Here is a 19,645-nt window from a genome sequence, read left to right on the forward strand (position 1 = left end):
GCAGGTTGGGGCTTAGGGGAACTAAGCAGAATGGAGCGTGAAAATAGCCAATGGAGTGTTCTTTCGGGGGAGAGGGCTGAAGCTGCGCCAGGCCCATCTAATTCTGACATGAAATCAGGGACCAGTTCAGTTCCACAAACACTTATGCTACCCACTGTGGGCCAGCTGTTGTGCTAAATGCCGGGGATACAAAGATAATTAAGACCTGGTCTGTGCCCTTGAGGAGTTAAAAATCCAATGGTGGAGACAGATTCATGAGCAAATGACTTTAGTCAAGGATGGACTTAAATGCCACAATGATTGCTGCACCAGGAGCAGAGTAGAGGGGCATATGGGCCTGCTTGAGGTAGCTTTGGAAGGTTACCTTGAAGAGACTTGGAAGAAGAGGGTGGTGGCAGGTGAGAGCGTTTCTGTTAACACCTTTCACATTTCTTGTTGCTCCCCCAGCACATCGGCTAGGTAGGCGGGAAGGAGGTGTTAGCTTCACCTGATGGGTGAGGACACTGGGCCCTAGGGAGATCAGGTGTCTTGTCCAAGGGCCTACGGTGAGTTAGTTGCAGAACTGGGACTCAGACCCACATCTTCTGATTTGCCACCCAGTATTATTCCTGTAACTGCGTGTGGCTTTTCACTCCTTCCCCCTGGAGCTGCTGTCCAGAGACCTCTGTCCTCTGGGCTCTGCACCTACTGACCAGGATTCCTGCTGCAGCCACGGCCCCGGGGCCTGGGCTGTGGGAGGGCTCCATCCATGGTACGCCCTGGGGCCTGTGCCCTGGTTTGGTAAATGGGTCAGGCCACTTGGTTGGGGATAGTTCCAGAGCAAGGCCACACCCTGGCAGGGCTGGAGGATGGCAGGAATGGGGAAGACTGAGGAGGAGGAGGGGGAGGCCTGGCTACACCCTTTGTTCGGTTGCTCTTGCTGCCAAAGCTGAGAAGCTCCCTCTGCCCTGGGAAGGCCCCTCCCTCGGCTGGACCAGGCCAGACGAGGGCCCCACCAGGGCCTAGAACACCCTCTTTCCCCATAACTGGAACCCCCTGTGAACCAGGATGTAAGACCCTGGTATCATCCACGCTCGCCATTCGTGTGTGGTCAGACGATGGTCTTTCCTAGCTCCTTGCCAGGATCAGGGAGATGGGAGAGTTTCTCTTGACCTTTTCTCTGGGCAAATGTACATGTCTGGAAGGGGGAATGTCAGTGGCCTGTGTAAGATGCTGACTTTCAAGTGGGGCAGAGGTTGTTCTGATGGGACGCTGGAGTAGAGCCCCCAGCAGAAGAGTGCTCTGGAGGTGTGGAGCTGCAGGTGGTCCAAGGCACCCCTTCCTCCAGCTCAGAGATACTTGGTTGGTGGATGGGCTGTCCAAGGCTTTGGGGATTCCAGACCAACAGGCAGGGGTGTGTCAGAGCCCAGAGGAGTGAGTCTCCCAGTGGCCCTGAAGTTCCCATTAAAGTGTTTTTTCCTCTTTTTTGAAGAAAAAAATACTCCCAAACTGGAAAACAAAGGAAATCCACTTCCCCCAAATCACACGAAACTCACATTAGGGGCCTGGCGGGAATCCATGGAAACCAGGAAACCCGCTGTTAACCCTGTATAGTGCTGAAGGGTGGGGTGGGAGCTGGGCTGATCTGAGGTCCGGACCACTGTCACTGGCCCTCCCTGATGGCTTACCCCAGGGAGCTGGCCTCGGTGGCATTGCCCCAGAGCAGAGGTGGGTGGAGCTGATGCTGGAAGCCCTCACCTTGACAGCACCAGCTCCCCCCTCCAGTCGTAGCCCAACCTTGGGAGGCAGGAGAGGAGAGGTTCGTGCACCCCAGGGAGGCCCAGGGGATCCGAGGGCTGGGCCAAGTTGGAGAACCTGCCGGGCAGCTGCCCACACCATGCCACACTGTGGAGTCAGGGCCGAGCCCACTCACACACTTCGGGATCACGCAGGCGCTGTGGATGCTGCAATTCCCCAGCCGAGGGGGAAGGAAAGGACCGGAATTTCAGCCACCACCCTCCCTGATGCTAGCCCCATATGCAGGCTGGGTATGAGTGAGGACAGAGAGCCCCCTCTGGGTTCCCTGCGCCCCATTCTACGCATCCAGGAGGCTGGACCTCCAGGCCTGGGAGGTCATGCGCCGAGGTTGGGCGGTGTGTTGGTATTTGCACGCACATGGGCTAATTTTTCTAAAAAGGCTGAAAATATTTACAGGTTTGAAGTTGAAATGCAAACAGGAAAAGCCCTTTAAAAAGTGAGTGTAGTGGATATTCAAAACAGGAATCACCATGGAAACACCACAATATTTGCTTAAATTGACACAAAGGTTGCTGGTAGCAGGGCACCGACTTTCTTTGGCCACATTTTTTTGGCCCAACACCTATCACAAATGAATCTCAGTAGCCCCCTTGCGGGTGTGTGCGTGCCTCCTCTTTTCTCTTTCACGGGATGAAATGGCACAGGACCAGCGTGGAGTGGGGAAAGGAAAAGAGAAGAAACCAAACTCACTATCCTAGGTAGCTGCTAAGACACCTGTTGATTCTGTTTTTAGAGACTCCCATAAGGCCACCGGGGGTCATGGGAGCGCTGGGAGCAGGCAGAGGGAAAGTCTGGAGGGAGAGGGAGGTTGGGGAACCCAAGGGTTGGTTCAGTTGTGTGGGTCTGATATGGTTTCCAGTATCAGCCTGATCCATGGGCAGGCTGACCTTTCACCCGAGGTACCAAGCCTTGGGTGTGATCACTCTGTTGTTACCTGGGGTGGCACCTGATTGGCCTGTTGTTTCTACCTATTTGATTCTTTTATTAGGTACAACAACTACATAGCAATTGGCTAATAATTGTGCAAAGGGCACATTGGTTGTAGGGTCAAGCATGGCACACACCACAGCAGTGCCATCTGGTGATTGGCAGGCAGGGTCTGAGAATCTCTTACCTTGCTGGCTGGTTACTGTGCAGGTGTTGGAACCATACCCTCCAATGTCCTCCTCTCTGGAGTAGCTTTGTGGGTCTCAGTTGTAGTCTGGTAACGTGTTTTCGTTTCTCATTTTGGTAGACAGACAGACTTCGCTGACTGAAGGCAAAGACCCTCTCCACCCCACCTGCCCTTCCAGCTGTCACGGCCATCAACCCCTCCTGTAGAAGGAGGTCCTGCAGCTCCAGTGGTCTGCGTTGGAATGGACTTTGGACCCCGGCCTCTTGGGATGCAAAGGTAGCTGCTCCCGATTCCCAAGATGTCACTAGGAAATGTGGCTAGGGGCTCTGGTTGGCCAGCTTGGGGGTTCCTCCTTAGGGGACGGACTGTGTAGGCTGTTCTCACTGAGTTCTGACCTGGGTGGTGGTAGCTCAGGCACCCCAGGTGAAAGTGAGAAAAGAGCCCTGGCCTCGCAATGGGACACCTGTATACTGGCCATGGCTTCGCTGTTGACTCACTTTCTCCCCTCTGGATCTGTTTCCCCACCCGTAAAGTAAAGAGATTGCAAAACTGACCTTTAAGAATCCTCCCAGCATTACTATTGTATGACATTGAATGGTGCCAGCAGCATACAGGTATTCCAGGTGAGGCCTGAGCCCTAGCAGACAGCACTCCTGGAGCTAAGCATCGGGTCATTTCTGAACATCATCTCTGGGAACGGTAGGTCCAGTCCATCAGCGTGTCCAGAGGCTGCTGCTCTGCTCTGAGCTCATGTGTGACTTCTTGGGGCTCTCTTGGTGGTCCTCCAGCCCAGGCAGAACCCTCCTTAAAGGAGAAGCCACAGGGTGTGTTGATCCAGGCTCAGAAATTGCCCCTGGCCATAAGGCAGGTCACTTTTGCCTGGGATTGGTAGTCTGTGGGGCTGGTACTGTCAGATATTTACCTGCAGGTATCAAACGAGGCAGTTCTTAGGGTGGGAGGTTGACACATAACAGGTAACTTACCTCATATTGGTCATTGTTCAGTATTCTCTTAAGATCCTGAGGGAATCAGCCCAGCGAGGTTGGGTGTTCACAAAGTAGAGGGGCAAGGTCTTGGGGCAGGGGCTGAGGCTGAGGGCCTAGAGAACGGGTGGACCGGCAGGGCTGGGGGCCAGTCCTCCTGAGTGTGTCAGATGGGAGTCAGCAGCCCTGGCTCACTCACCTGCACTCTCCCTCCCCATGGGCACCATGGGCAGGTATGTCCTGCCTCTCCCTCCGTGGCCAGGCTTTGCAGCTCTGGACTTTGAACTTGCAGAGAGGAAGCACTTGCAGAAATGGGTGACTTGGTGCCCACTGGGGTTTGAGAGGTTCTCAAAGCTGCAGACTTACTTCATTTTGGGCCATGCCACCTTAGGGACTAGCAGAAGCCCTGAATCCAGCCCAAGGATTTGCAAATCAGATGTAAATGTGGCCTTGGTTTGCTGTGGCAGAGCAACCATGTGGCTGAGACTCTTCTTCCTGGTGTCCAGAATGCAATCACACTCCAGGAATTGGTCCAGCCACACTTAAGATGTGCTGCTGCTGTCCCTTGATGGCGGTGGGGCTGTGTAGACTGCTGGTTGTGCAGCCATCTTGTTGGGTTGGCACCAGCACCTGTACATGTCTACACCCTCCCGGGCTCTTCTTGCCTGACTCTGCTTCCTCGATGATCATGGGTCCTGGGCAGGCAGGCCCATACATCTTTGAGCCTCTGGATGGTCTCCCTGGCCCCGCCTGTGCCCTGTGCATGAGCAGGTTGCCAAAGTGCCTGCAGAGCTCCCTTTGAGGGGGGAACATTTGCCTCTTCTGTTCTCAGTGGCAGGCTTTTTGTTTTCTTCATTCCCTCGGCAAAACATACCCATTAGTTTTTCCCTTTTTGAACTCTCCATTCACTGTTGACTCCTAAGGGCCATGCTAGCTGGGATTTGCACCTGGCATAGGGTATGGGCTCCATGGGTCCTGTGGGACTCCCGCATCCTGGCATTGGCCGTTTTGGGCTTGATAATGAAGCTTGGGAACTCCGAGGGCTCCAAGTGGGAATGCCGTGGCTGAGCCCCTCCTTGCTAGGTACTGAGTTTGGCCACAGGCTGGGGTCTTCTGTGGCAGGGCTGATCCGTGGTCCCAGAGGTGTCCTGTCTTAGTACACCAGAGTGTGGACAACGGGGCAAGTCCGTGCTTGGGCCTTGTCTGCAGGCCTGATCCTGTCTGGCTCAGATTCTCCCCATTTCTGGCTATGCCGCAGAAGATCTGGTTATATTTATTCAGCAGTTACAGAGGGCCTAGTGTCTGCCAATCACAGAGTGGACAAGACAGCCCCGGCTCTCACGGAGTTCTGGTTGGGCAAGTGGACAATAAACAAACCCACAGAAAGGAACAAGGAAACCATTAGTGCAGAATGGACATAGGATGAGGAGGTGGGAAGTGGCTGGACAGTCAGAGGAGGCCTCTTTGAGGAGGTGACGGTTAGCTGAGATCGAAAGAAAGGAAGTAGACAGCTATCTGAAGAGCTGTCAGAAGAATACTCCACAAAGAGAGAACAGCTAGTTTAGAGGTGCTGAGGTGGGATAAGCTCAGTACATTTGGTGAACAGAAAGAAGGTCCCAGTGGCTGGAAGGTGGACAGGGCGGGGGCTAGGGTATGTAGGGGAAGTTGGGATTATATTTTTTGGGTGACAGGAAGCCGCTGGAAGATTTTAAGCAGGAAGGTAAAGTCATCTGATTTGTGTTTTAAAAAGATGGAGTGAGAGGCTATGGCTGAGATGAGGTGGTGGAAATGGAGAGAAAGGAGCAGAGTCCGTGTGTTAAGAGGGTGAGTGAATTGAAGGGGCAAAGACCCCTGATGTGTGGCCCTGCGTCTTCTCCTCCCTCTTGTGCCCCTAGCCCAACAGTGCCAGGAACGATCTGTGGCTTTCAGAGGCTAACGTCTTGTGGATTAGCAGAGAAGCACCATCCTGGTTGCTAAGAAAGCTCGTTTGAGGGGGTTGGGCACCTCTTGGTCATCACCACGTGGAGGGAAGGTCAGAGGCCTGCTCGTCTCCAGCACTGTTTCCAGTAGGGACTTCTGAGCTCACTATCCTTTTGGCCCTAAGATTCTGCACCGAAGCCTGTTTTGTGCCTTTGCTCCATGGGGTCTATGCTGGGTCTGAGGGTGGGCCTAGAACCTCACATAGTTCCTATCTCTGTGACTTTAAATATGAAGTGTGTTCTCAGGGGCTGAGCTTCTGTGCATCTTCCCCTGTGCGCCCCAATACACACAACCCCAGTTGATTAGTTTTGAGGGCTGAAAAATGGGTTTGTCTAAGACCTCCTCATTTCCACGGGGCCAGATTAGCCTCCATCCCAGCTCATGGGCAGAGATCCTAGTAGCCTTTCCACGTGGAAAGTCTTTCCATGATTCACAGTGTGAATTGCCACAGGTACCCTGTCGGATTTTACCTGGGCCACTGTCACTTTTTCCAGAGCCTCTGACACAAGGCTCTGTTTTCCTGGGTCCTGGTATCATCTGCTTGGGCCGGGACGGGACAGGCAATCCCAGCAACAATACTGTAACAGCAAAGCGATCCCTGAGCCCCCTGGGCAGCACTGTGCAACCCAAATAGCAAGCCAGAGGCCTGGCTGGAGCGAGCGTGAAGCTGTCACAGCTGGCTGCGGGGCCCCAGTGAGTACTTACCCGTGCTGGCAACATATTCCCAGCCATATGGGCCAACTCAGCCCTCCAGGGAAGCTGAGGAGGCCTGACCTCCAAGGGGAGTGACAGGAGGGAGCAGAAGGGCAGGCTGGCGACATCTTGCAGGAGGTGGCAGGGAAGTCCCAAGCGTGCAGCTGGTGCCTCTGCCTGGCTCTGAGGGGATGTCAGCCAGTCTTCCTGGGTGTGTCTGCTGGCATCAAACACTGGGCTGAGCCCTGGGGGTGGGCGTATCTGGGTGGGCAGGTGTGTGTGTCTGCGCATGCATGGGTGGCTCTTCTGCTTTCTGCCCCAATGGCCTGCACTAGATCCATGGCCTTCACTCATACTGGACTGGACAGTTCTAACTCCATCCTCCAGGGCTTTGATTTGATGTGGGGCTAGCCCCTCCAGAGCGCACAGCTGGGGTCAGGGTATGAAGGGGCGGGATCAGGAGAGGGAGGTACTAGCTGAGGGGAGTGGGGGCCCAAGTCCTCTGCCACCCCTGGGTGACGCTGTGCTTGGGAGGATGAATGGACTCCAAGGTCACAGCCCCTTTGGGCTGGGCAGAGATGTGGCAGGGAGATGGTTTGGAGTTACTGATCTTTCTGGTTTCTAATCTGTGTGAAAATTCTGCCTGATGTTGCTGACCACCCCGGGCCTCCTTCCTCAGTTCTGCCTCATGCCTCCTGCCTTCCTAGCAGAGTGGGGAAGCCCCTGGATTTGACCAGGTTCAGACCCAAGGGGAGAGGGATTGGGAAGGGCTGGAAGCACCAGCCCTGCCTGGAGCTACCAAGGGACCTCTCCTCATTTGGTGACATGGTTGCTCCAAAGGGGACAGTGGCCCATGGCTTTGGGTGGGTTAACGTCTTTTGGATGAGGGGAGAAGCACTTCTGCCTTGCCTCTGTCCCCATGACCTTGGAGCCTCCACAGGGAGAACATGCTGGTGTTGGAGAAGCGACGTCAGGTTTCGCACGTGTGGCTGTGAATGTGTCGTCTTCCCTTGCAGATCTTCAGGCTACTCCTGTTCTGTCATTTCCAGCTTCCTCTGGCCTCTTTTATTCTAGAATCAGCCTAGGTATAAACCTGGTCCAGGTGAACATCTTTTAGCTCAGGGGACACCACACTGAGGCATGAGGCAGTGAGTGGGGAGACCCTTGTAACTCCACCTTCAGCGGAACCCTTGGAAGGCCGCCCCCCTGGGCCGCCCCACACCGCTAGCTGCTTGTTCTCTGTTAAATCAGCTCTGGGTGTCTTCCTCACCTTCACTCACCACCCAAGTTTTCTTTCTGGTTTGGTTTCTTGGCCGCTTGGGAACAGGAGCCTTTCCTGACCCTGAGCCTTATGGTAGCCTGGGGTTGGGACCCCTGTGGCCAGGGCGTGTGAGAGAAGGGAACGTGTAATTAATCACTAGTTTCTCCTCCAGAAATGCTAATCGGGAAAAGCAATTAAAAGCAACTTTTTTCCCTTAGTAATCTGTGTTACGAGCTGGTAATGAAGTTTAGGGCCGTTGTGACTCAATATTTCAGCTTCACCGACTCAAGTCAAAACAATCCAAACCCAGGAGTTTGCCAGCAGCTGAGCTGGGCCCGGGCAGCAGCTGGGAATCTCGGCGTTCCCTCACCTCACCGTCGTCCCACTCCATGCTGCTTCCTGGGCAGAGAGAGTAGCTGTCCCAGCTGATAGCAGAGGGTCTGGGTGGCACAGAGATGGGTCCCCTAGGACATCCCTCAGGAGACCCACAACCTGACAGTGCAACTTAGGGAAAAGCTAGTGTGGGGGCAGAGCTGGGGAAGGATGGGATCAAATAGGGTTGTGGGGAGGAGACAGGTGCCTGGGGAGCCCACCAGGGTGGGCCAGGGCCCAGCCACCTGGGGCTCAGAGCCAGCAGAGTGGTGGTCCAGATCCTGACCCCAAACCTCTGGTCATTCATTCTTTGTTTTCATTCATTCATCGAACGTTACTGAGAGACACTGCAAACTGGACCTGGAACTCAGCAGTGAACAAACAAGGCCAGAATTCCTGTCCTTGTGGAGTCTGTGTTTTAGTAGAGGGAGGCAAATGGTCAATACCGTAAAGAAAGTATAAGTTAGATGGAGCTGTGTGTCCAGGAAAAAACTAAGGTAGGTCTGGAGGATAGAATAGGGAGTGTGTGTGGTGGGGGGAGGTGGGTGGGTGGTTTGTAATTTTAGGTGTGGCGTGGGGGAAGGCATCACTGAGATGGTGACATTTGGATAAGGACAGAGGAGGTGAGGGAGCAAGCCACCCTAATTATCTGGGAGAAGAGTCTTCCCGTCAGGAGGGAAAGCAAGTGTGAGCTCCCAGAGGCAAGAGCCCCCCAGAGGTGTTGGAGGACAGTGAGGGAGGCATGTGTGGCTGGAGTAGAGCGAGTAGGGGGGATGCTATGTGAGGTCAAGGGGGTTGGGGGCAGGGGCCCACACATCCTGCAGGCCTTGTAGCCATTGTGAGAACTCAGGCTTTTACCCGGAGTAAAATAAGAAGCTTTTTGAAGAGTTCTGAGTGACATGATCTGATTAGGCACAAGCTCTTTATTAAAAAGCAAGACCCAACTGTTGCCGACTCCTCCTCGCCCAATCCCTTTTGTGGCCGAATCTAGGTGCGTCTGCACCCACCTGTCCTGCTGATGTGCTCTCTCGAGGAGGCAAGAGCAGTGTTGCGGGTCCGTTGGAAATCACTCTGCCCCAGCCTCTGCCTGTTCCCCCAGGCCCACCTTGGGGAACAGTTCAGAAACAGGATCTTGTCACTTTAAGCAGCCCCCCGCCCGGCTTCCCTGGCCTGCTTTATCTGAAGTCCAAGCGCATGTTGTTCCAGGACCGATCCGCTTTAGCTAATTAATAATCTGACAGGAGCCACCCAGGGGATTAGCCGCTGAGCTGAGCTCCACCAAGCCCCAGCAAATGAGCCCTGTACTCCTTGGGGACATGGAGGTGACTTTGGGGGGTGCAGGGAGAGGAGACCCCCACAGGTGAGCCATAGCATTGACCAGCGAGGGGAGAGAGCAGGCAGGGGGACAGTTATGAGAAGAGCCTCTTGAAAGGAGACTGCTGTCCCGAGATGGGCAGGGATCTCCGCTCTCCCTCACGGCCCCTCCCAGTCCTGCTGGCCCACCAGAAACCATCCCCACCTGCCAGGTTTACCTGCTGAGGAGCCGGGATAAGGTTGCTAGATTTGACAAATAAAAATACAGGATGCCCAGTGAAATTTGAGTTTCAGATAAACGGCAAATACTTTCTAGTGTAAGTATGTTCCATGCAGTATCTGGGATACACTTACACTACAAAACCATTTGCTGTTTATCTGAAATTCAACTTTTGCCAGTTGTCCTGCATTTTCTCTGGCAACCCTGAGTGTGGAGGGCCAGGCTGCAGGGCACCCTCCCGAGAACAGCCAGGAGCTCCCTCTGGAAGAGGCAGCACCCTTGGGGAGTTGCTTGGGGACTTGGCCAGCAGGGCGGAGCTGGGGCATGGTGACCTCCACTGCCACGGTACAGGGAGAGGAGGTTGGAACAAAGGTCAGCCGCTTGCCAATCTCCAACCTATATGGGAGCCCAGGTGGCCCTTGGATGAGTAGAGTCCAAGTCTCATCCCGAAGGTCTGTGGCCTCCCAGCTGGGGAGCAAGTCCCAGGGCCACCTCCTCAAGGTGAGGCTGGTGTCTCGGAGGAGTTTGGGGCCTCTCCTGAGGGGAAGGCCTGAAGCTCCTGGGGTAATGTGGATTAGGTGGTCATCTGCTGAGGGCATCACTCTGAACCCAGGGAGAGGCTGGCAAGGATGGCCCACTGTGTAGGAGGGGGCCAGGCTAGGTCATGCACAAGGTCAGGGACAACAGCCTGCTGTGCAGGGCCGCCCCCATGTTTGAGGCCTCTGGGCACTGGACAGAAATACCGTTCTGCTAACCTCTCTGTGCCTGCCCCCAAGGCTGCTGCGGAGCCCCGTGCCTGCTTCTCAGGGAGGTCTGGACTGCCTGGGATGTCATTCCACGGGTAAGGAGGGGTGGTCTTTATTGGAAAACTTGATAAAGGTCCTTACTGCTTCCTCTCGTGACCCTTCTCACCCCGGCTCCATTCCCAGTGGTCAGGGAGCTCAGGGCAGCCAGAGGGTCCTGCTGCCAGCTGGTGGTTGTCCAGCCTCCTGCAGCCAAGGGGCCTGATGCCAGGCGGGCACTGCCCCTGAGGTGGGAGCTCTTGCTCCTGCTCTGTTCTCTAGGAGTTAACAGCATCCTGTGCCCTGGGAGGCCTCGTCTCCCACAGCCCTGGGCTGCCCTCCTCCCAGCCTTTCCCGGCACAGCCAGCTGGGGAGTCTTGTGGTGGGAGCAGAAGGGGGCTGGGGGTGCCGAGCCGGTGGGATCCTCTTCCGCTTCCCGGGCTCTCAGCCTCTTCCCCAGCGTGCCCGGCGGTTTGGCCCTGTTTCGAGAGCCGTCTGCTGCCCGTGCTGCCTCTGACCGACATCGTTAGCGTGGGTATTTATATTTCATTAACGACATTAAGCCCAAATGGCATTAAAAGCAAAGCTGGTGATAAATAGCTTATTAATAAACAGGGAGTGCTCCATGCTGCCTGGCCTCTCCCAGCCCCGGCGTTAACCCTTGCTGCCCTAGATAAATATGCTTCACCCCAAAGATCATCCCCTTAAGATGGGCCCTGAAGAGCCAGTCACGTGTCCTCGTTCTCCGGGCTACTCTGAGGTCAGTGCCTTTTGGATCCCGTGCTGGCCGGTTCTGGGCCACTCAGGCTCATGAAACCTGGCCAGACCCCTTGCAGCTTTTAATCAAATCTTCATTATCCTCTCCTCACTAGTTTTGATTCTGAGCATAAAGAATTCAGGAAATGTGGCTTTTCTAGGCTTATAAGCTCAGATCTTCCCCATTACTTTGTGGCTCTGTCTGAAAGGAGGCTCCTAGAATATTCAGAATCAAAAAGAGAGACGCTCATGAAAATGATAACAACAGTTATAATCCCAGCTAACGTTTACTGAGCGCTAACTGTGAGCGGGCCTTCTGCTGATTGCTCCACCCACAGCAGCCCTTGAATGCTCCTGGCGACCCCAGGGATCGTCCAGCTCAGGCTCATTTTATAAGTGGGAAAAGTGATGCCCAGACAAGTGAAGCAGGTTCACCAGCTGGAGTCCGCATCACAGAGCTGTTAGTGCTGGGGTGTTGTGCAGCCTCCTCTAAAGCAGGACCACTTGCAGACGGGGCCATTTCCGGCTCCTGGGCCTCAGACCTGCCAGGGCCTCTCAGCTGTGGCTCCAGCCTTAACTGGAGCTCCCTGCCCTTGGGACCCCGCCACTTTGTTATGCAATGCTGCTGCCTGGGTGAGTGTGCCCACACAGGCTGGCCACCCAGAGGGCACAGCCATGCACCTTGCAGGCCACCACCCCACCTAGGACATGGAGGTGCCAAGAGAGAGCCACTGGGAGTGTTCATGGTGCTGCAGAGGCCCCAACGAGCTTCTGCTTCTGGCTGGAGCAGCTTCTATGTGGTACCCTCCTGGGGTCGGAGGACCAGCCAGGCCTTGATTATTTAGGGTTTTATGTTAGTGTTTCTTGGATCTAGGACCATCTCTTAACATTTCCAAGAAATAGGGACAGAGTCAGCCCGGAGTTTTCCCCCACCCTAGCTTCCTAGCTGAATTTCTGAGGGCAAGAAGAGAAACTGGAGCCTTGTCTAAACTTTGGCCCCACTTAGAACTTTCATCCTTGCAAACCTGAACCAGAGTTCTCATTATCCTCCCTGTCCATTTGGGGCTGTCTGGGCTCAGGCCTGGCTGCAGGGGGAGAAGGGACTCTCTTGGGGTTTTGCAATATAGACGCGGAAAATGGAGGGGGAGCATAAGGTGACAATGCTGTGTGGTTCCAAGGGAGGATGGGGGTAGAGGGCATGTCACTGAGACCATCTGGTTGTGTCTGGTGAGCACTCGGGGAAGACGGAGAGCCAATTAATTAGCAGGACTCCTGCTGCCTCTGCCAGGGCCTGGACTGCTTCTCCCAACCCATTCCCAGGCTGGGAAGGAAGCTGGAAAGCAGTGGCCATAGGGCTCCTTGTCCGAGAGGAATTCCAGTTCTCATCCTGTTGGATGGAAGCCTGACACCCCCACAGAGAAAAGCAAGCAGGAGGGGGGCCAGCAGGGAGGCCCCACCCGACTGACATGGCGATATGGGGGCTACCTCGGAAGGCTTGATTCACACTCCCTTCTCCTCCTGGGAAGACCTTCTGATGTGCTCTGGCCGTACAGGCCTTGGCCATCAGGGCATGGTGGGTGGCTAGGAATGGAGTCCTGCTTTTCACCTACATTACTCTTTGAGTGCACAAGGCATGTGCATTAAATCAGGGACCAGAGGACCAAATACAGGAGCAACCAGGGGGGAGGGGCCAGCCAGGCCTGCCACTGCCTAGAACTAGTGAGCAGACCGGAGAACCAATTGGGAGCAAGGTACAGTGGAGTGGACCCAGCAACCAGGCCAACCCAAGTTGCAGCCAGGCTCACTGTTTTATAGAGGTGTGGCCGTCACTTCACCATACTTAGCCTTAGTGTCCTCTTCTGTAAAATGGGCACAATAGTACCTTCTTTGCAGGATGTGGTCTCTAGAGTGTCCACAACAAGGCTCGGGACCCTTAGATGCTGAATGAGGGCTAGTTGCTGCCCTTGTTGCTTTTAGGCCTGCTCCTCATCTGTTGCTAACATTCTGTTTGAGAAACAGGAAAGGAAATGATAAAGAATACAGTGTGTATGGCAGAGCCCGGCCTGCCGCTCCACTGGGAAGTAGTTGCAGCAGCAGGTGAGGGTGGGTTTCTGGAGCACGTCCTCCTATGCTAGGCTTGGCGGGGTGGGGGCAGAGGAGAGCCCTTGAGAGGGGAGCACAGCGTACCCCACTCTCAGTGAGTGCCCATTCTGGAAGGGGAGCCAGGTGTAGATGTGACAACTCTTGTCCCAGCAGCTGTGGGGAAGCAGAAGACAGGGTCTTCTGCATGGTTGTCCCTGCTGCCTTTGGTGCCAGCTGCAGGGAGGCAGGGTCTCCCTCTCCCTCACTTGGATGTGCCCACTTGTAAGGGACAGGGCTTTGGTCGTGAGCCCACCTCACCATCCTGTTGCTCTGCAAAGGTGGGGACTGGGATGGCAGCTTCTGCTTCCTCGCTTAACGTGGGCCAAGATGTGTTTTACTCCTGGGTTCTTCCTCCGATGTCAGGGGGTTGCCTCTCTTCTGCCATTGGGACCTGGCTGTTGTTTTAACATCAACAGAGACCATTGCTTCTGCCACGTGTGGTCCATGCTGGTCTTGGCACTTAGCGAGACCCCCCTGCCCATGAAATTTGATTGGCCCACTGGGTTGCGTCTGTTTATATGAGAGGTGAGAGTATGGACACCCTCCCTCTGCAGACCCCCACCTTCTCAAGGACAGCTTCCTGTCTTCTTCCCAGCCCCACCCTTAGTCAAACATCCCCACTGTTCGCCAAAGGCCAGAGGCTGGGCAGGGGCTTGGGAACAGGTCATGGGGTGGCTGGTGCCACCTGGAGTGAAGAGTCTGTGTGTGTTTCCCTTACCTTGGTGGAATGGCGCAACGAATGGGGGTTTCTGTCACATACTACTTGTCACCCTAAGGGTTTCTAAGATTGCATTCCTGGTTAGGAGAACCATGTGGGGTGAAGCTTTGGGGGCATGTGTTTTGGCCACAGGATCTTAGAGCCACCGACCTCCACATGGGCCCAGGAGAAGGAGCTGGGGGTCACAGCCCAAAGACAGCTCCAGGGAGTAGGACAAGAGCTGTGTGGGTAGCAGCGGCTAAGGAGCCAGGCCTTGTGGCTTGATGGGTAGATCTTTCAGTGGGTCAGAGGCCTCTCCAGACCCAAAGCTTCTCCTTTCCTGGCTCCCTTGCCTCCAGGGCTGGTAGAAATAGCTCATACTCTCCTTGGCCCCGTGGCACCCTGACATCAGGCCAGCCTCCACGGACTGGGGCATAGGGAGGCCCTGGGAGAAGGACAAGGACCAAAGCTAGCCCTCGCTTGGGTGTGAAGGGTTATCTTGGCTCTGTGCCTGCCCCCACGATGGGCAGTGCCAGCCTGTTCAGTGGGCACGAAAATGCCTGCCACAGGCAAAGGTAATCTCTGTCTGAAGCCACTGGACTTGGGAAGGGGGGAGGGGTCACATGCATATTCCCTCCTTGGGGAGCCTTATTCTACTTTCATTTTCTTTCTGCCACTATTTTTTCTTGGGGTCTAATTAAAGACTGGGAGCCGTTTACAGCCTGTGGTTGGCTTTTTATTTGGGTCCTTGGCAATTACCTCTTGCCCTAAAATAAGTTTCGATGGAAGAGGGGTAGGATTTTTCTTTTTGGCCAAGTTCTCAGCTTTAATTTTGCCGTGTATATGTGTGTATGTGTGTGATATGGAGTGTAAAAGGCCTTTCCTTCCTCCCTTTTCCAAATCCTGGCTACATCTCCTCCTTCTCATTGTCCCCATCTCAAGTGTCCTGTGGCCAAGGCTGAGCCTAGACAGCAGGAACAGTGTGTCCTCAGCCTTGCTCTGCCCCCAGGCAGCTCTGTGACAACAGGCAGGTCATCTGTTGACTCTGCCCCAGTTTCTTCACCTGTGAATGGGGCCAGCCATGCTGGGCATGCCCAAGGCTTCCCACCGCACTGCTCTGGAGGCAGAACTCTTGCCACAGGGGGGCAGGTCATCCCTGGGGTGGGAGGAAATCACCACCAACATGAACAGGCCTCCATTTCCCCTCTTGGTCAACACACCTGGCATTTGAATAGGAGCGTGTAATCGTGTTCCCAGAGCTCTTTCCCCGATTTCCCGTCGCACTTCTCCTGGCCACCCTGAGAGCAAGTGTGATCACTCTGCTTTATAGATGAGGTTCCCTGCAGCCAGAGATAATTAGTGGCTTTTCTGATGTGACTTGGTTTATAGGGGACAGAGCCTTGGGGTTCAAACCTGGGTCGTCTGATCTTCCAAAACCCACACCAGGACCAGCTACATAATTTGCAGGGCCCAGTGAAAAATGAAAATGCAGGGCCCCTTATTCTAAAATTATTAAGAATTTCATGACAGCGACAGCAGGGCATTGAACAAAGCATGTGCCCTTCTATCGTGGGACCCTGTGTGACTCTGTGGGTTCCTGCACAGGAGGCTGGCCTTGCCCACCAACTCCTTGATTCCTCTTCTCCTCTTTTCCTCTGTTCCCACCTGTGTGGCAAGGGGCAGGGCAGTTAAATAGGGGCTCCTGTGCTCTGTGTCCCTGGCTTCTGTGGCTCTCTCCTGCAGAGGGAGGGGATTCTTGCTTCTCCCGATTCTTGGCCTGTCCTGCCTGACCCTGCCTTGTGAGAAACACTGTGCCTTAGCACAGTGTGGGCTTTCTGGGGTTTCCTGAGCCTCTTAGGGCCCTTCAGGCCTCTTTAAGGCTGCCTGAGACTTTAGGTCAGTCAGAAGTGAGGAAATAAAAAAAGGGACAAAGAGGACTTGGTAATCACTCTCTTTCCTTGGGGTGGAGGGTGAAGGTTTTTGGGGATTGATCCTTTCAGTCACATTGACGAGCTCTATGCCATCTCTATTTGTCAAGTAGAAGCAGGTGATGACCTGCCAAAATATCCAGGTCAGGCTGGGCTCTGATTGCTATGCTTGGGGTAGAAGGTCAGGCGGCCTTTCCTTGGGCTAATCTGGAAACCTCCTAGCTGGTTGTTGGGGACTTGGAGAAGCTATGGAATCTTGTGGGGTTCATGGAAATTTCCCGGTAATGGATGGGTTGATAGAACATATGGTTGGTTATGTGTCCACGTGTCCACTGGTGTGTATTTGCCTTCTGGTGAGGACATAGCTCTCTGTGTGCCTGGCAGCTATTTAAATAAGAGCTGTCGGGATGAATGGCTCTCGCTGGCTTCCCCGGACAGAGAGGCCTTTGCCTGCCCATCTGGGACCATGTTCCCTTGTTAGTACATGCCTGCCCCTGGCACCCTTCCTCTCCTCTGCTAACAACCCCCACCCCCCCAACCAAAGAAGTCTGGGTACCAAACTCCTGGCCCCAGGAGCCATCCTCAGTTCTCTCTATGGTACCACCTGCTTCCTAGATTCTGGACCTTGCACAAGCTTCTGCGTGAAATGTGTCCTAAACGCCACAGCAGCTATTTTCATGAGGGGGTACAACTTTATCCAAAATCGGGGGACGGGGTAGTTTTGGGAATCCCATAGGCGGAAGGTCTGAGGCAGTTTGACTATGGGAGGGAGAGAGTGCCTGAGTTTCCAAGGACTGATTAGATGGCATGCCAAGTGTATTAAATTTTGCAGACATTTTAACAGCAATATGCTAGATAGTTGGGTGTCCCCTGAGGCGGCTGGATTTTTTATATCCTTCACAGAAGGTCGGAACCCTCTTCTGCCTGCCTCCCCCCTCCACCCCGTGCTCAGTGCTGCTCTTTCTCTCTCACACACTCCCTTTCTTCAACAATTTTCCTTGCATCTTGCTCTCTGCTCACAGAGAACCTAAATGATGCCCCTGGTCCCTGCCCGACAGAGGGCATTCTGACCCTCCTGCCTTCCTGTCAGGAGATCTGGGGTCTCCAGGGCAGGGGATGGGTACGAATGGAGGGCTTGATTTCTATTTTTTCTTCCCTTTCCCCTTCCTCCCCCCATTTTGGAGACTGTTGTAAGACCCACTCCCTCCCTCCTTATTTTTATAGAAAAAAAAAGGCAGGAAAAGAATCCATCTGGCATATGAATAATTGAAATGGCTCAACTCTGTTCCTGTTGCTGCTGTTTGTTCTCGGCTCCCCTGGCCCCCAGCCCATCCCCCTGAGTACGGGTCTCTAAGTGGAGGATGTGTGGGCACTCTCAGAAGGTTCTCGGCAGAGGCCCAGGGCTCTCCTTAATTTCGCTTTCTCCCTGTGAATCCATGGGTCTGAGAGGCGGTGCTTTTGGAATCATGGTTGGTTTCCTTCTTGCCATCCGTGTGGACAGCTAGCCTCTGGCTAGAGTCTCTCCAAATATGCCTCAAACTCGAGGGGTTCCTTTGGCCTTGGGGCCTTAAGGGACTGCTTCCCCCAACCGTGATTTCCCCCGGGGTCCCCGGGATTTCTCTGATTCATGCTCAAACTCCTCCTTTCTTCCAGCCTCTGCCCCTCTGTTCTTCGCTTCAGGGTTTGGAGACTCCTGTTTGGGGAAAACTGGTCTTTGCAGTACTCGCTGCATGCTCTCTTAGCATGCCTCCAGGGGGCTGCTGCCAGCTCCCCCGACAGGCGCTGACCCCGGCAGCTTACTCAGAGGTCTTCGAGTCCTTGTCCACCAGCTCCTCTTCCTCTCCCGCCCCTCATCTTGCCCAGCCGAGGGCTTTTGAGTTCTTCCCTTCTGTATAACACAGCCTTTCTGTTGGGAGCTGTGAAAGCCAGCAATTTTTAACTTTCTTTCTACCGCGACAAGTTGAGAGAAAGCACAGCAGCAGGAGGTTGGGGCAGGGCAGGGATGGAAAGATAATGGACTTGGGCCTGGCCAGAATCAGCTGCCTGTTCACTTTCCGGAGCATGGACCAGCTGCACACCGAGTCCCCGTGTCCGGCCCGAGAATTCACTGTCTCTTTAAAACCATTTAGAGGAAAAACAAAAGAACTTTAGTGCATTAATTCTAGATGAAGATGGGTCTCCAGATGACAGGCTGATCCACATTATTCCCCACAAGACAACTTCCCCTCTCTCCTCCTACCCCGCCTGCCTTCCTGCCCCCCTGCCCAGCTGTGTCGTCATCCATGGTTTGTGGAAAGCTGACACAGGGGTTGCTGTGAAGCGTAATCGTGTGCTGTATGTTTGAAAAGTCAATACTTGTGTGTGCTTGGGACATCATGTTTGTGCCATGTGTGAGGGATTGACTTGCAGCCATGGGTCCTGTGGTTGTAAAGTGCTGGGAGCAAGTGTGCATTCCAGAACCGCCGAGTGGCCGTGGGAGGGGTGGGCACATGTGTCACAGCGAAGTAGCACGGTGTCCCTTTGCCCTGAGCTTTCTGGGTCAGGCACGTTAGGTCTCGGAAAATGCCGCCACAGAGAAAAGGTGTGAGCAGCACCAAAACATTCTAGTTCTTTTCCAGGTTTGTAAAAAAACTGCCCACTAAGCAAAACATAATTCAGATGAAATTCAAATCAGGTTTGTTAATATATAACTATATATATATATATGTCGTTTGTAAAGACTCCTACACATGTTATAAAAGCTGCAAAATGTCTGGCATTCCAGGGCCTGGTACGAATAATTAGATATTTATATCCAATAAAACTGGTTTGATGGGAAAATCGTTTCCCTCCGTGTGGATTCTCAGTTGAGGACGAGTTTCGGTGGTTGGGTTTGTTTTTTCACTGACAATAAAACTAGGGGTTTGGCACCAACAAATGTATTTCCCGTAAATATCTAAATCTCTTTTTTGCCTCCATGGACTCTGCTAGACGGGCCCCATCACGCCAGCCCGCACTGCTTTCCTCTCCCGTCTTTTCATTTTCGCTGGAGAAATGTGTGTGTGAAGCCCCCTCCCTGCGCCCCACGCCCGGTTCCCGGCCCCAGACCAGTGGGGGAACTTGTGCACCGTGAGTCCACCACACACCCCAGCCCTCATCCACACCCAGCCTCAGGACCACAGCCAGTGGGTCTTCTCTCTTCTTTTCTTTGCCTTTTTCTCTTTGAACAGTTCCCTGGAATGGGGCTTCTGCCCTCGTTAGCCCTTAATGCCCAATCTAAGTATTATTCTGATTTTGTTAAGCACTTCCTACCCCCAGTTTTCAATTTCTCTTCCTCTGCATCCCGCTTCTGGACCCTCCTCTCCCCCCTTTCCCAAGCTCTGCTTGACCTCCCGGCCGACTGCCTTTAGGGCGTCTAGCACTGTGTGGGGCGGCCCTGGGGAGCAGTCTGCCTTACTGCCCGGCTTGGGGAGATCCCCCCCACCCTGCCCTCCCCTTGTTTCTCTTCCATCTGTTACACAGTTGGGGACAGATGGAGCCAGAAGGAGCCATAGCTAACTGTGACCTCCCTCTCCCATTATACGGATGGGGAGCTGAAGCCCTGACTAGGGCAGATGGGATCCCTAA

General features: G+C 54.1%; 1 protein-coding gene across 4 annotated transcripts in view; it reads left to right on the forward strand.

Annotated features, from left to right (window-relative positions):
- Nucleotides 1-19,645, forward strand: part of CASZ1 (castor zinc finger 1) — a 150,295-nt gene that overhangs the window by 30,488 nt on the left and 100,162 nt on the right. For all 4 annotated transcript variants that reach the window (XM_070511103.1, XM_070511100.1, XM_070511101.1 and 1 more), the window contains exon 2: nt 3,032-3,187. The gene's annotated coding sequence lies outside the window, so the exon portion shown is untranslated. The remainder of the gene's footprint in view (nt 1-3,031; nt 3,188-19,645) is intronic.

This window comes from Equus asinus, chromosome 5 (assembly GCF_041296235.1).
Source record: "Equus asinus isolate D_3611 breed Donkey chromosome 5, EquAss-T2T_v2, whole genome shotgun sequence".
In the NCBI taxonomy this organism is placed as follows: domain Eukaryota; kingdom Metazoa; phylum Chordata; class Mammalia; order Perissodactyla; family Equidae; genus Equus; species Equus asinus.